Here is a 14753-nt window from a genome sequence, read left to right as displayed (position 1 = left end):
TGAAAGCAGCCACCACATTGTGTCTGCTATCACTTTTGTTACCCAATGAACCCTCACTACATACTTCTCTCATGGTAATTTTTCTGTAATAACAATTCCTTCACTTCTATGACTATTATGGTATTAATTCCTACATCTACTAACTGTACCTACCAGCCAAACATCATTGGCTACTCTCATCTGAAGGGGGTTATCAGGTGTGTGTGCCAATTTCAGGACAATCACCTCCTTAGTTACAAAGTGAAATGACTTTCAGAGCTCTATGAACTATGAACATGAGGGAAAAAGCAGCTGCAAAGTGGACTTCAGAGATGAGGAGGAGGTAGATGATGAGGTGGCAGAATGGTACCAAATGGATCGAAGGAAAGTTTAAGGCGGAGAGGCAGAACAGCATTGAGGGTGGATTTTGTCCAGGGGTAGGGTCAGTTGAAGAAAAGTGGAAGGAGAAGCAATCCCCACAGGTGGATGCTACTGCTTTACTCAGGGCTGTACAGAGGGCTCTGCAGTATTGGCATTTTTTAATGTATCTTCTGCTGACGGCACCTCAGCCTGCAGCATATCAGCACTGCTCCTCGTTGCTCACTTTCTACATTTCCCCCTTCCTCCACAACGTTCTCCTGCTGCATCTACTGAAAGATCTGAAGCCTCTATTCACAAGGTATTTCAGAGACTTAGGATATGCCACGCCAAGTGGGAAAGAGAGTCTTTTAGACCACGCTGAGGAGAGCCAAATGAAGGTTTTAAACTCTGCAGAATTCTCCTACATCCACCCCACGCTCTCCAACAGTGTCATTCCCAATACAGGTCTTTTCTACAGCTGCTGGAATGGAAGAAAACAAATTTGTTACTGGACCACACAGTCAATGGCCTGATACACATCAACACAGGCACATGGATCACCAAGCATAAAAGTTCCATAAAATTTTGATCCAGAGTCATTTTGCAAAGATATTAGCTCTTTCATTAATCTAGTTCTGTCTACTTCCTTAAAACAATCCTTTTTTAATGGTATTTTCTTTAATTTCCAATATCTCGGAATTAGAGCTTTCGCTGCATTTAACAAAAACAGGATAACAGCTACGCTATATTTTTTTTCTCACCTCACCTGTAGCATGGAACAAACACTGCCAGGGGTCTTGCCTGATTTCAACATTACTAATATTTTTAGTTACTTTCAGGACTTTCAATATTTCTTTCCAAAATGGCTGTATCAAGGGACAATGCCACCATATATGGGCATGTGTTCCCGCAAAACCCACAATCCCTCCAACACAACGATGATGCATCTAGAGTGATCTTATGAAATTTTGCTGGGACATAATACCATTTAGTTAACAGTTTATAGATGTGATGTGATGTACTTATTGAGGGTTGGTTGAGGGTTGGTTTGAATTGTTTGTAATATTCCCCTACAACGCCGTCAGGACCTGGGGATTTGCTGTTTGGAAGAGCTTCTATGGCTTTGTCTATTTCTGAAATAGAGAAGGGGATATTCAGGGCCTCAATTTGTTCAGTTAATAGGTGTGGGAGGTGCACTGAGTCCAAGAAGGCTTGGATTGTAGGAGTTTAAGTTGTAAAGAGCACTGTAATAATTGCTAAACACATCTGCAATGCTTTGGGGGTTTCTCAACTTTTCCTTTGTGATAGGGTGATCAATGTGGGATTTGATACGATGACCTTTGATTTTCTGGGCAAGGAGTTTCCCTGCTTTGTTTCCTGAACTGTAAAGATGCATCTTGCTACGCTTTTTGGTATTTGTCAAAATTGTCTAAGAGAAGGAATCTCAAATCTACACGTAATTGGATCAATTTGGTTTTAACCACTTCAGCCCTGGAAGATTTTACTCGCTTCCTGACCAGAGCACTTTTTACAATTTGGCAATGTGACGCTTTAACTGTCAATTGCCCGGTCGTTCAACACTGTACCCAAACAAAATTTGTGTCCTTTTTTTCCCACAAATAGAGCTTTCTCTTGGTGGTATTTGATCACCTCTGCGGTTTTTATTTTTTGCGTTATAAACAAAAAAAGAGCGCCAATTTTGAAAAAAAAAATGTTTTTTAACTTTTTGCTATAATAAATATCCTCCAAATTAAAAAAAAACAAACAAATTTCTTATCAGTTTTGGCCAATATATATTTTTATACATATTTTTGATAAAAAAAATCACAATAAGCGTATATTGATTGGTTTGCGCAAAAAGTTATAGTGTCTACAAACTATAGGAAAGATTTATGGCATTTGTATGGCATTTTTATTATTATTATTTTTTGCTAATAATGGCGGTGATCTGCGACATTGCAACGGACAGATCGGAGACTTTTGACACTTTTTTGGGACCATTGGCATTTATACAGCGATCAGTGCTATTAAAATGCACTGATTACTGTATAAATGTCACTGGCAGGAAAGGGGTTAACACTAGAGGGCGATCAAAGGGTTAATTGTGTGTTCCCTCAGTGTGTTCTAACTGTATGGGGATAGGATTGACTAGGAGAGGAACAAGCAATATGGCTCCTCTTCCCTGACAGCACAGGGACTTGTGTGTTTACACACACAAATCCCATGCTGGCGCTCGTGCACGCGATCACAAGTGGCCAGCAGTGATCGTGCCCGCCGGCCACACGCATCGGGTCCCCTGCTGTTCAGTGGGCGCATGCGCACCCTCTGGTGGCCAAAAAAAGGGAAGGATGTACCCGTACGGGATTTCGCCCAGGGAACCATTCTGCCGCAGTATATCTGCGTGAGCTGGTCGGGAACCGGTTAAGGTCTGGGTGCGGTTGTTGTTTGTTCAGTGTGTCAGTGTCATGTATGTCTTTTAAGAGTTTGTCCACGTGCTGCTTCCTCTGCCTCCTATCCTTAGCTCCTAGTTGGATAAACACACCTCTCATATAAGCTTTGTGGGAGGCCCACAAAATCGAAGTGTCCTTAACTGAGTTATTGTTCCACATAAAAAAATGATCAAGTTGTTCGTGAAGAAGAGTATTTGGGTGATTGCAGTATTCGGGTGTTCAGACGTCAAAGGTAAGCCAGAGAAGGGTTTGCGGTGTCTTCTATGGTAATGCATACTGGAGAGTAGGAATGAGAGAAGAAAAGTCCCCGGGATTGTACAATTCCTTTTTCAGGGAGTTCCTGTGAGGATATATTGTATGATCTAGGAAAGTACATAGATAAAACATACCAATCATTAATACAAAGATGCAATAAGTATGTACCATAAAGTATAAATAGTGGGGATAGGAGCTTGGGAAGCAGAAGATAGAGAGCAGCCAATAATGGTGGGAAAAGACTTATTAATTCACAGAACTGTACGCATATCCTAGATAGATCAAATCTTGATGATTTATCAGATGGCACTCCGAGTTCCAGTCTCCCTAATACCAGTCACATCTACTTTTGAGATGTGAAGCGATATGTGGGCTCGTACATTTAGAGCTACAGATTAGGGATTATCTGAAATTCCTTCAGTGTATCTAAATGGAATCCAGCACTACCCCACAGATGCGTTGGTTATGCCAGGCCACAAGAGTCCGCAAGGAACAGCAGAAGAGGAGAGGGGTGTAGGTCCCTAGATATAAATATGTGTAAGTATAAACTCAATATATAAAGGGTTTCTATCATATCATGTATATGCGTGCTTCTTTACCCTAGAGCCAAAAATTGCATACTGGAGAGTGGTCAGACCATGTAATGGAAACAATACTAGAACTTGTGATTTTTTCTAGGATCCATTGGTCAAGGAGGAAAAGGTCAATACATGAATATGAATTGTGGCATGGTGAAAAATAGGTGTAGTCTCGTTCTTCTGCATGTTGGTATCACCACACGTCATGCAATTGGAAGATGGGTAGAAGGGGTCCTAAGGAGGGTTTGCCTCTTAGGGAGGTGGATGAGGAATCCAGGTGAGGGTCCGGGTCACGTTAAAGTGGCCACACCATATAGTTGCTCCCTGTTGTACAGAGCTTACTTTTTTGTGGCGTTTACGTAGAAAGCATAGTTGGTGTGTGTTTGTGGCGTAAACTGTGACTATGATGTAGAGGGCTTCGTTGATGGTGCAGAGAAGGATAATGTACAGTGTTTGAGTTGATTTGCAAGAGCATTTTGATGGCTACAAGTATGCCTTTCTTTTTGGTTGGGGCACATGGGGTGAAGATATTGGTGACGTTTCTGTTCGTGCAGTGCGGTGGGTTAGATGCTTGGAAATGAGTCTCTTGCACACAGAGGATGTCGCTTTCGGCTTGTTCTGCCAGCTTCTAAAGGAATGTTCTTTTAGCTGGATGGCTGAGAGCTTTGACATTGATGGTTAATATTTGGATGGTCATAGTTGTGGAGAGACGGAGATAGGTAGGGGGTTTGTTATAGCTGTGGGAGGTCTGAGTAGTCCTTGAGAAAGGTTTTGGCTGATGGAGGGGTTTGGTGATGTTGCCGAGGCGTAGTTGTCGGTGTTGTAGTATTGACTGAGAACTAAAGTCATTGGGTAGTGTCAGCAAGCTATATATGCAGCTAGAAATGCTTGTTTTCAGGTTAGGTGGTACCGAGATTCCAAAACTTAGTTGTAGTAAAAGATAGTAAACAACAATAGTACTGGAAGGAAAATAAAGAAAAGAAAAAAGATCTTGTAGAGGAACTTTCTGAGAATTCGCACAACTGGTGCCAAGGAAGTTCAGGAAACTGGGGTGAAAAGTTTGTAAGACTGAACGAGAGTGCACATCACACAGGACCACATAGGTGTAGGAAGTCCTACGGTTGATTTTTAGTGAGAGTAATGTCTGTTGGCGCGTTGAGGCAATGGGAGGTTCTGTTGATTTCCCTCATTTCTTTGATCCATGGGTGTGGCATTAGCCAATTCTGGAATGATGTCCCATCTTTGCAGTAGGTGTAAGCCTTCTTGTAATGAGGACACTATGTGTTTGGTTCCGTTGTGTGTAATGGACATTTTGGCTGGTGCTATCCATTGATATTGGATATGGTGATTGCGCAGTGCTTTCGTGACTGCGTTGAGTTGTCTGCGGCGACTAAAGCCGCTTACACACGACCGGACTTTTTGACAACAAAGGCCCTACAGTCTTTCCTACGGACTTTGGACGGAGTGACGACAGACTTTGGACGGACATACAGACATAGCATACAGACGAGCGGATTTTTCGACTGGACTCGAGTCCGTCGGAAAGATTTGAAGCATGTTCCAAATCTAAAGTCCGTCAGATTTTCGACCAAAAAAGTCTGCTGCAGGTCCGATGAAGCCCAATATATGATTCATTTGCAGTGCCATTTTGGCTGCGTCTCGCGGCCGGCTCATACATGTACTCTGTGAGCTTCCGCGGGAGTCGGCTGTCTTTTCTTTTAAGCGCCATTGCTCAGTGGGGCAAGCGTCAATGTTGGCTCGGTTCGGGGTCGCTGAGGAGTCTGGTAGGATGCAGGCAGACACCGGTATGATCAGTCCTGTGTGAGGAGCTCTGCTCTTACGTGGCCATCTTATCTGCACACTGGTCACGCCCCCCACCTCTATCCACTAATACAAACGTGAGCTTATGCCAACATGTCTTAGTGTCGAAAGCATATACTCTCAGTCCAATCTGTCAAAGGCCTTTTCAGCATCTACTGACAGAAATAATAATGGTTTATTTCCCTATTTGGCTCCATGGATTAAAAGTAATGCTCTTATTATATTATCCCTCGCTTCCCTCCCAGGGACAAAACCCACTTGATCTTTGGCTATCCATTTTGACATAAAGGGCTTCAGCCTCTCTGCCAATATCCTCGCAAAAATCTTTATATCTTCATTAATCAAGAAAATTGGCCTGTAGCTGGTGCACAATGTTGGATCTTTCCCTTCTTTAACTTGATTTGATAGTAGCCGTATTAGTGCAATTGTGACAGAGAAAATTGAGTACTGTCCGTGATACTTTTTTTATTTGCACTAACATACAATTTTTCAGGACAAGCTTTCGGGGTATGTCCCCTTCTTCAAGGTCCAAGCAGTACTGCTTGGACCTTGAAGAAGGGGACATACCCCGAAAGCTTGTCCTGAAAAATTGTATGTTAGTGCAAATAAAAAAAGTATCACGGACAGTACTCAATTTTCTCCTTCTTTAACTAGGAGAGATATATGACCCCTACGGCTTCTTTATGTCTTTCCAAACCTCCGCCTAGAGAGTTTATATATGTCTGAAAATAGGGAATTAGAATTGCTGTGAATTTTTGAAAATATAAAGAAGAGTACCCATCCGGACCTGGGCTTTTACCTGCTATCGCACTTTTGATTGCCTGTTCTATTTCTTCTTTAGAAATCTCCAAGTGGTCAAGTGTCCAACTTAGTAGAGCCCTCTTCTAATATAGCCGGTATCTTTGTCTTTTCTAAATATTGCTCTATTTTATTTCTTCTAAGTTGTATATCGTTGAGATTTTGTATATTATTTACTTTATACAGTAGTTGATAATATTCTTGAAAAAATGTTGTAACATCATTTGTAAAATATTTCAGCTTCCCCTTCTTATCTTTCATTTTTGCTATATAATTTGCATTACCTCTAGATTAAATTAACCCTGTCAACAATTTTCCAGGCTTATTACCCATTTCATAATGTTTTTTAGTTGTCCTATTGAATGCCCATTTGGTATCTTGCTCCATCAAGTCCTTCAATGCCTCTCCCCTTTCTGTTAATGTAACCATTATTTGATCTTCATTTAGTCCTTTATGTAGCTGTTCCAGATCCTGGATTTCCTGTAAAAGGGATTGTTTCTGGGCTTGCCATATTTTTTTCCTCTTAGCCCTCTCTGCTATCACAATCCCCTTCATAAACACTTAATGGGTTTCCCAAAGCACAGTCGGAGCAATATTTTCTCTATTATTATCTTTAAAAAATATATTCACTTCCTTCTTCAGATTATTCTAGAGTCATGTAAAAGAGATTCACCTAGTCTCCAAGACCTCTGTCTAGCCGGGATGTACTTTAACTCCAAGACAACCTCAACTGGAGCATGGTCTGAGAGGGTTATTGATTTTATTTCTGCCCTTGATAGCCCGTCTAAGAGCTGATGATTTAACAAAATATAAACAATTCTAGAATATGAAGAATGTACTAAAGAGTAATATGTAAAATCTTTATCCCCGGGGTATAAAATTATCCATGCCTCTACTAACCGCTGTTGATATAGTTTATGTTTAATTGCCTTTAGATATTTTCCCTCTGACCTCAAAGAGAGAGGTTGAGTATCTAAAGCTGGGTCAAAAACAAAATTAAAATCTCCAGCCACTATCAATCTTCCCTCTCTAAATCCCTCTAGTTCATTTATGACCCTCTTCAGAAAAAGAGAGGGGCGAGTATTGGGACAGTATACATTCACCAAAGTATAGTCAGTATTAACAAAAGATCCCTTGATAAATACATAACATCCTTCGGGGTCCAACTCCATTGATTTCAATATAAATGGTGTGTTCTTATCAAACCCTATTGCTCTCTCCTTAGATCTTTTATTAGGAGAGTACCTATGCAACCATGTTGGAAAATTTTTAGACCTCAAACCACCATTTTAAATGAGTTTCTTGTAAGAAAACTCTATTGGCAGATAATCCTTTCAACTCCTGAGATGTCGGATGTCTCTTGTTGGGGCTGTTTAAACCTCTGACATTATAATTATTTATTTTCAAGGCCGCCATACTTCAGAAAACACACTATAAGCTTTACAAAAGGAATAAATTTTTTCCCCCCTAACTCTAGGAATGTATCATTGAACTAATGAAAAACAAAACCAAAAAACTGACCTATAACACTGAAACAACATATAACCCCCCAAAACTTATCCCTCCTTCCTCCTTCCCCCTACATTGAAAAACAATGTTGTGTCTCACCCGGCCTCTGCCCAAAAGGGAGTTCAGCTGAGCGGGCCATCCCTCTGGGGCCTTTATTTGCCCACATTGCCCCCCAGACCTCATCCCCAAGAAAAACCTTGAGGTCCAAGTGGGCATAGCCACTCCACATTGTCCCCCCCCCAAGTGATTCCTTTACTTGTCCAAATCCCAATCCATCCCTTCTACACAGAATTCATCTATATCCTTGTTTTCAGCTTTGATACATTTCCTAGACCTATACTTTATTCCACATTTGATCTTTTAAGTTTTTCCAACCTGGCGGTTTCTTTTCCAGATTTATACATGGTAAACCAAGTTTACAAGATTCTTTTAAGTCCTCTGGAAATCGTAGGGTCGCTGAAACGCCCTGATTCTTAGCGATCAGACATAATGGAAATCCCCACCTGTAAGTAATGTTATTCGTTTGTACCTGGCTTGTTGAAGGTTTCAATGCCCTTCTACGGACTATTGTCTCTGGTGATAGATCAGTGAAAATAAGTAACTTAGTTCCAATAAAATCAATGGATGTAGAATTTCTTGTACTCTGAGAAACACCTGCTCTTTACCTTCATAATGGTAAAATCTTGCTATTACATCCCTTGGAAAATCTGCAGGATATTTATTTATTCTCTGTATTCTATGAATTCTTTCAAAATGAATAGGCGCTGATACTTCTCATTTTAGAGCTTTATTGAACAGTTCCCGTAATACACCTTCTAAATCTATGTCCTTAACAGTCTCTGAGAGGCCCTGTATCCTTACATTTTTTTTCTGCTACAGTTTTCCTGATCTTCAAGCTTGTATCGAATGTTCCTTATCTCTATCCATTCCATCTCAACTCTTCCTCGCAATTCCATAATGGCCCTTTTGTGCTCATCCAGATGTTCTTCTGTTTCTTCTACTCATTGTAGGACATTCTGTATGTCCCTTCTTGTTGCATCCATTTCACCTTTAATCATATGTTCTAAACGAGACATCATATCAGTTGTTGATCTTCTGAAGGAGCCTGGTCTATTTTATTGCTCTTAACCTATGGAGACTGAGCTTTATTAACCTTTTGTGTATCATCTACTGATGTTTTATCTCCTTCCTCTTCCTCTCCCATATGAGTCCTTTTTTTTGTTTGCTTTACTGGGGGTGATGTAATCCCACCTGCACCTTCTAACACTTGATCTGCCTTATTTTGGACCAGATAAGATTTACAGAACTATAGTTCCCACCTTCCGCTTGATTTGTCTTAGATCTATATATATTTATTGCCTTAATGATAACAGTTCATTTATACTTTATTGGCTCCTACAGTTGCTATTACTAGTACTGTGGACCTTTATTTCCCTTCCCTTTTTCCTTCTTCCTCTACTCTCCTCTCCAGCCAAAACAGGCTGTTATAACATGCACACTGGGTTTAGAGCTTAGTTGCTTAGCTGCCTATTAGTTTAAAAAAATGGCACAATTTAAAAACAGAATTCACCCCTCATAGATTCCCATGGGTTTTGACACAACATTGTAATCGCCAAATAGATTTGCAGAACCATCGGCAAACCCAACTTAAGCCTGGTACACACCAATAGTTTTTTTCCTTCAACCCCCTGTGGTTGAATGAAAAAAAATTGACAGCTCAGGTCAGAACCACTGTACTGACAATCCGATTTCAATACAGTGATCTCCCCTGCTGTTCCTATGTGTTCTGGCAGGGGGGCGCCCCCTTGCCAGAACACTCCGGTCATGATCATAAGCTGGTCGGCTGTTGGTTTTCCAGCATGCTTGTCTGACAGAAGCTGGCCAAATGGCCAGCTTCTGTCGGACCAGCTGCCTTACACATGGGCTGAATGTCGGTTGGTTTTTACTGAACCGGCCGATGTCTCCCGACATTCAATCCATGTGTACTAGGCTTTAGGCAATGGACCAGCAGTGAAAAGCTCCAGCTCCTGTGGGAGCAAAGATTAAGGTAAGTATTTTGCTTATTTCAAATTCCCCTAGACAGAGCAAGTATTTAACCCTTGCAGTGTGTGAGGAATGAGCTAGCACTGGAAACTATCCAAACACTTTTTAATTGTCGGACATTACATTACAATTATTGTCTATAACACAGTGATCTAGTTCATTCCATGCATACTGTAATTTATTCTTTTTCCATAAGCTTCAGGCCACAGCCTATTCAATGAACTTTATTAGGGATAGAAGATTAATCACTCTTTGCAAAAGATCAACTCAAATAACACTCATTAGAGAGCATAATGTTTTAGTTGAGAAAATATCTCTTGAAATCACATACTGGGTAGTGTACTGAGTTTGTTCAGAGCTTGTACCCTTCCCATTAATTTGATGAAGCCAGGTAAATTATTTTGTCAGAGATGAGAGATGAATCCAAGTAAAATTATTTGTCACAGGAGAAAGATGAATGATCGTCATAACTTTTGCTCCATACTTTTATATAACGTAGGAAATCCAGCTGCATTTTTAAAAGAGGAACTTATAATTGCTGGGTTAACACTGTTGCACTGTGGTAATTTATAAAGAGTATTTCAGTAATACTCAGTTTCACTTGCATGCTGGCCTTCTCCAATCCACGAAAAGGCTATTCAACACCTAGTCATTTCTAGTATTAGAGGTATTAGGTGGATGTGTTGTCTCCTGCTTGCCATCTACTGGCTACAAGGGGTAAATATGAAGTATATGAAATATTTTCTATTTACCTGGCTAAAAGGAAATAGTAAAAATATTTTAGTACTGAAATAAACATGTGAAAAATATGCAAAAATACAATGCATTCCCTTTAAATGTAGACTATACTGTATAAACTGTATAGTATTTCACTAGCACAGTCTTGTGAATTAAATGTATATTGTCGTTGTATTAAATATAGAAATTTGTAGATTAGGCGATAGAAATAATGCTCAGTTATATAGGCCATATAGGGAATGCTTGCCAATGCCACTCGGCATCTCTGTACAATTTTCACATAAACCTCATCACCCAAACACAGTGTCTTGAAAAAGTATTCATAACGCTTGAAATTTTGTGATAGACCAACAAAAAGTGGCACATAATTGTGAAGTGGAAGGAAAATGATAAATGTTTTTCAACATTTTTTACAAATAAATATCTGAAAAGTGTGGTGTACATTTGTTTTCAGCCCCACTGAGTCAATACTTTGTAGAACCACCTTTCGCTACAGTTACAGCTGCAAGTCTTTTTGGGGATGTCTCTACCAGCTTTGCATATCTAGAGCAGTGTTTCTCAACTCCAGTCCTCAAGGCGCCCCAACAGGTCATGTTTTCAGGATTTCCCTCAGATGAAACAACTGTGGTAATTACCAAGGCAGTGAAACTGATCAAATCACCTGTGCTAAATAATGGAAAGCCTGAAAACATGACCTGTTGGGGCGCCTTGAGGACTGGATTTGAGAAACACTGATCTAGAGAGTGAAACAGTTTTGCCCTTTCTTCTTTGTAAAATAGCTCAAGCTCTGTCAGATTGGATGGAGAGCGTTTGCGAACAGCAATTTTCATGTCTTGCCACAGATTAAGGGAAAAAATCAGGTAGTACTAAGTATTAACAAAATAGTGGACTTTTTAAGCTGAGAAATAATAAAGAGAAAATCTAATGAAAGCAATCAATTGTATTGAGATTTACATAGAAAAAGGGTAAAAACATCATATATTGTGCATCTGTATATTATGTGCAATGAGCCCTTGTGCGTCTACACGTTTCGCCGTTAGGCTTCTTCAAGGTTCAAAGGCGCAACAGATAAGAGAATATGTTTCTCTATCTTGGTTTAGAATACATTACTATAATATCCATGGTAAGATGAATAATACATTTAAGAATTTGAAGATAAATCCACAATAGCTTTAACTAGAGGCAGAGGCAAATAGACATTCAATAGTCCTGGTATAGAGTAGGGATGAGCCGAACACCCACCTGTTCGGTTCGCACCAGAACTTGCGAACAGGCAACAAATTTGTTCGAACACGCGAACACCGTTAAAGTCTATGGGACATGAACATGAATAATCAAAAGTGCTAATTTTAAAGGCTTATATGTAAGTTATTGTCATAAAAAGTGTTTGGGGACCTGGGTCCTGCCCCAAGGGACATGGATCAATGCAAAAAAAGTTTTAAAAACGGCCGTTTTTTCGGGAGCAGTGATTTTAATAATGCTTAAAGTGAAACAATAAAAGTGTAATATTCCTTTAAATTTTGTACCTGGGGGTTTCTATAATATGCCTGTAAAGGGGCGCATGTTTCCTGTGTTTAGAACAGTCTGACAGCAAAATAACATTTCAAAGGAAAAAAAGTCATTTAAAACTACTCGCGGCTATTAATGAATTGCCGGTCCGACAATACATATAAAAGTTCATTGATAAAAACGGCATGGGAATTCCCCACAGGGGAACCCCTGAACAAAAATTTTAAAAAAAAAATGACTTGGGGGTCCCCCTAAATTCCATACCAGGCCCTTCAGGTCTGGTATGGATATTAAGGGAACCCCAGCCAAAATTTTTTTAAAAATGGCGTGGGGTCCCCCTCAAAATCTATACCAGACCCTTCAGGTCTGGTGTGGATTTTAAGGAGAACCCCGTGCCAAAATAAAAAAAAAAATGGCGTGGGGTCCCCCAAAAATCCATACCAGACCCTTATCCGAGCACGCAACCTGGCAGGTCCCACAGGAAAAGAGGGGGGATGAGAGAGCGCCCCCCTCCTGAACCATACCAGGCCACATGCCCTCAACATTGGGAGGGTGCTTTGGGGTAGCCCCCCAAAACACCTTGTCCCCATGTTGATAGGAACAAGGGCCTCATCCCCACAACCCTGGCCGGTGGTTGTGGGGGTCTGCGGGTGGGGGGCTTATCGGAATCTGGAAGCACCCTTTAACAAGGGGACCCCCAGATCCCGGCCCTCCCCCTGTGTGAAATGGTAAGGGGGTACAAAAGTACCCCTACCATTTCACAAAAAACTGTCAAAAACGTTAAAAATGACAAGAGACAGTTTTTGACAATTCCTTTATTTAAATGCTTCTTCTTTCTTCTATCTTCTATCTTCTTTCTGCTATCTTCTATCTTCCTTCGGTTTCTTCCTCCATCTTTTTCTTCTTCTGGTTCTTCCTGTTCTTGTCCGGCATCTTCCTCCGCAGTGCTGGCTTCTTCTTCTCTTCTTCTCCTCGGGCCGCTCTGCATACATGATGGCATGATGGGAGGCTCCCGCTGTGTGACGCTTCTCCTCTTCTGACGGTTCTTAAATAACGGGGGCGGGGCCACCCAGTGACCCCGCCCCCTCTGACGCACAGGGACTTGACGGGGATTTCCCTGTGGCATTCCCCCTGACATCAGAGGGGGCGGAGTCACCCGTTATGTAACCCCGCCACCTTCTGACATCACGAGGAATACCACAGGGAAGTCCCCGTCAAGTCCCCATGCACCATTATTTAAGAACCGTCAGAAGAGGAGAAGCGTCACACAGCGGAAGCCCATTATGCCATCATGTATGTGGAGCGGCCCGAGGAGAAGAAGGGAAGAAGACGCCGGCGCCGAGAAGGAAGATGCCGGACGAGAACACCGGAGGAAGAACCAGAAGAACCAGAAGAACCAGAAGAAGAAGATGGAGGAAGAAACCGAAGGAAGATAGAAGATAGCATATAGAAGAAAGAGGATAGAAGATAGAAGAAGCATTTAAATAAAAACTGTCTCTTGTCATTTTTAACATTTTTGACAGTTTTTTTGTGAAATGGTACCCCCTTACCATTTCACACAGGGGGGAGGGCCAGGATCTGGGGGTCTCCTTGTTAAAGGGGGCTTCCAGATTCCAATAAGCCCCCCGCCCGCAGACCCCCACAACCACCGGGCAAGGGTTGTGGGGATAAGGCCCTTGTCCCCATCAACATGGGGACAAGGTGTTTTGGGGGGCTACCCCAAAGCACCCTCCCAATTTTGAGGGCATGTGGCCTGGTATGGTTCAGGAGGGGGGGAGGGCCGCTCTCTCATCCCCCCTCTTTTCCTGCGGCCTGCCAGGTTGCGTGCATGGATAAGGGTCTGGTATGGATTTTTGGGTGGACCCCACACCATTTTTTTTACATTTTGGCACGGGGTTCCCCTTAAAATCCAAACCAGACCTGAAGGGCCTGGTATGGAATTTAGGGGGACCCCCCATGTCATTTTTTTTTTTAATTTTGGTTCGAGGTTCCCCTGTGGGGAATTCCCATGCTGTTTTTATCAATGAACTTTTATTAATTCATTAATAGCCGCGAGTAGTTTTAAATAACTTTTTTTCCTTTGAAATGTCATTTTGCTGTCAGACTGTTCTAAACATGGGAAACATGCGCCCCTTTACAGGCATACTATAGACATCCCCCAGGTACGAAATTTAAAGGAATATTACACTTTTATTGTTTTACTTTAAGCATAATTAAAATCACTGCTCCCGAAAAAACGACCGTTTTTAAAACTTTTTTTTGCATTGATCCATGTCCCCTGGGGCAGGACCCAGGTCCCCAAACACTTTTTATGACAATACCATGCATATAAGCCTTTAAAATTAGCACTTTTGATTTCTCCCATAGACTTTTAAAGGGTGTTCCGCGGCTTTCGAATTTGCCGCGAACACCCCAAATTGTTTGCTGTTCGGCGAACTGGCAAACAGCCGATGTTCGAGTCGAACATGAGTTAGACTCGAACTCGAAGCTCATCCCTAGTATAGAGGATGTAGAGGGCGCCAGAAGATGTCCGCTGTATACAGCTCACTAGTTGGGCTAGGACAATACAGGTCACCATATAGAGCCCGGCAGCATATAGCTGTTAAATCAAGATTTAAATAAGAAAACGTGCCCCTGGGAGACAGCTGACGACTGTCTTGCAGGGGCACGTTTTCTTATTAAAATCTCGATTTAACAGCTATATGCTACCGGG

Source organism: Aquarana catesbeiana, linkage group LG04 (genome assembly GCF_042186555.1).
Source record: "Aquarana catesbeiana isolate 2022-GZ linkage group LG04, ASM4218655v1, whole genome shotgun sequence".
In the NCBI taxonomy this organism is placed as follows: Eukaryota; Metazoa; Chordata; class Amphibia; order Anura; family Ranidae; genus Aquarana; species Aquarana catesbeiana.
The sequence above is the reverse complement of the archived record's forward strand: the minus strand, read 5'-3'. Positions refer to the sequence as shown.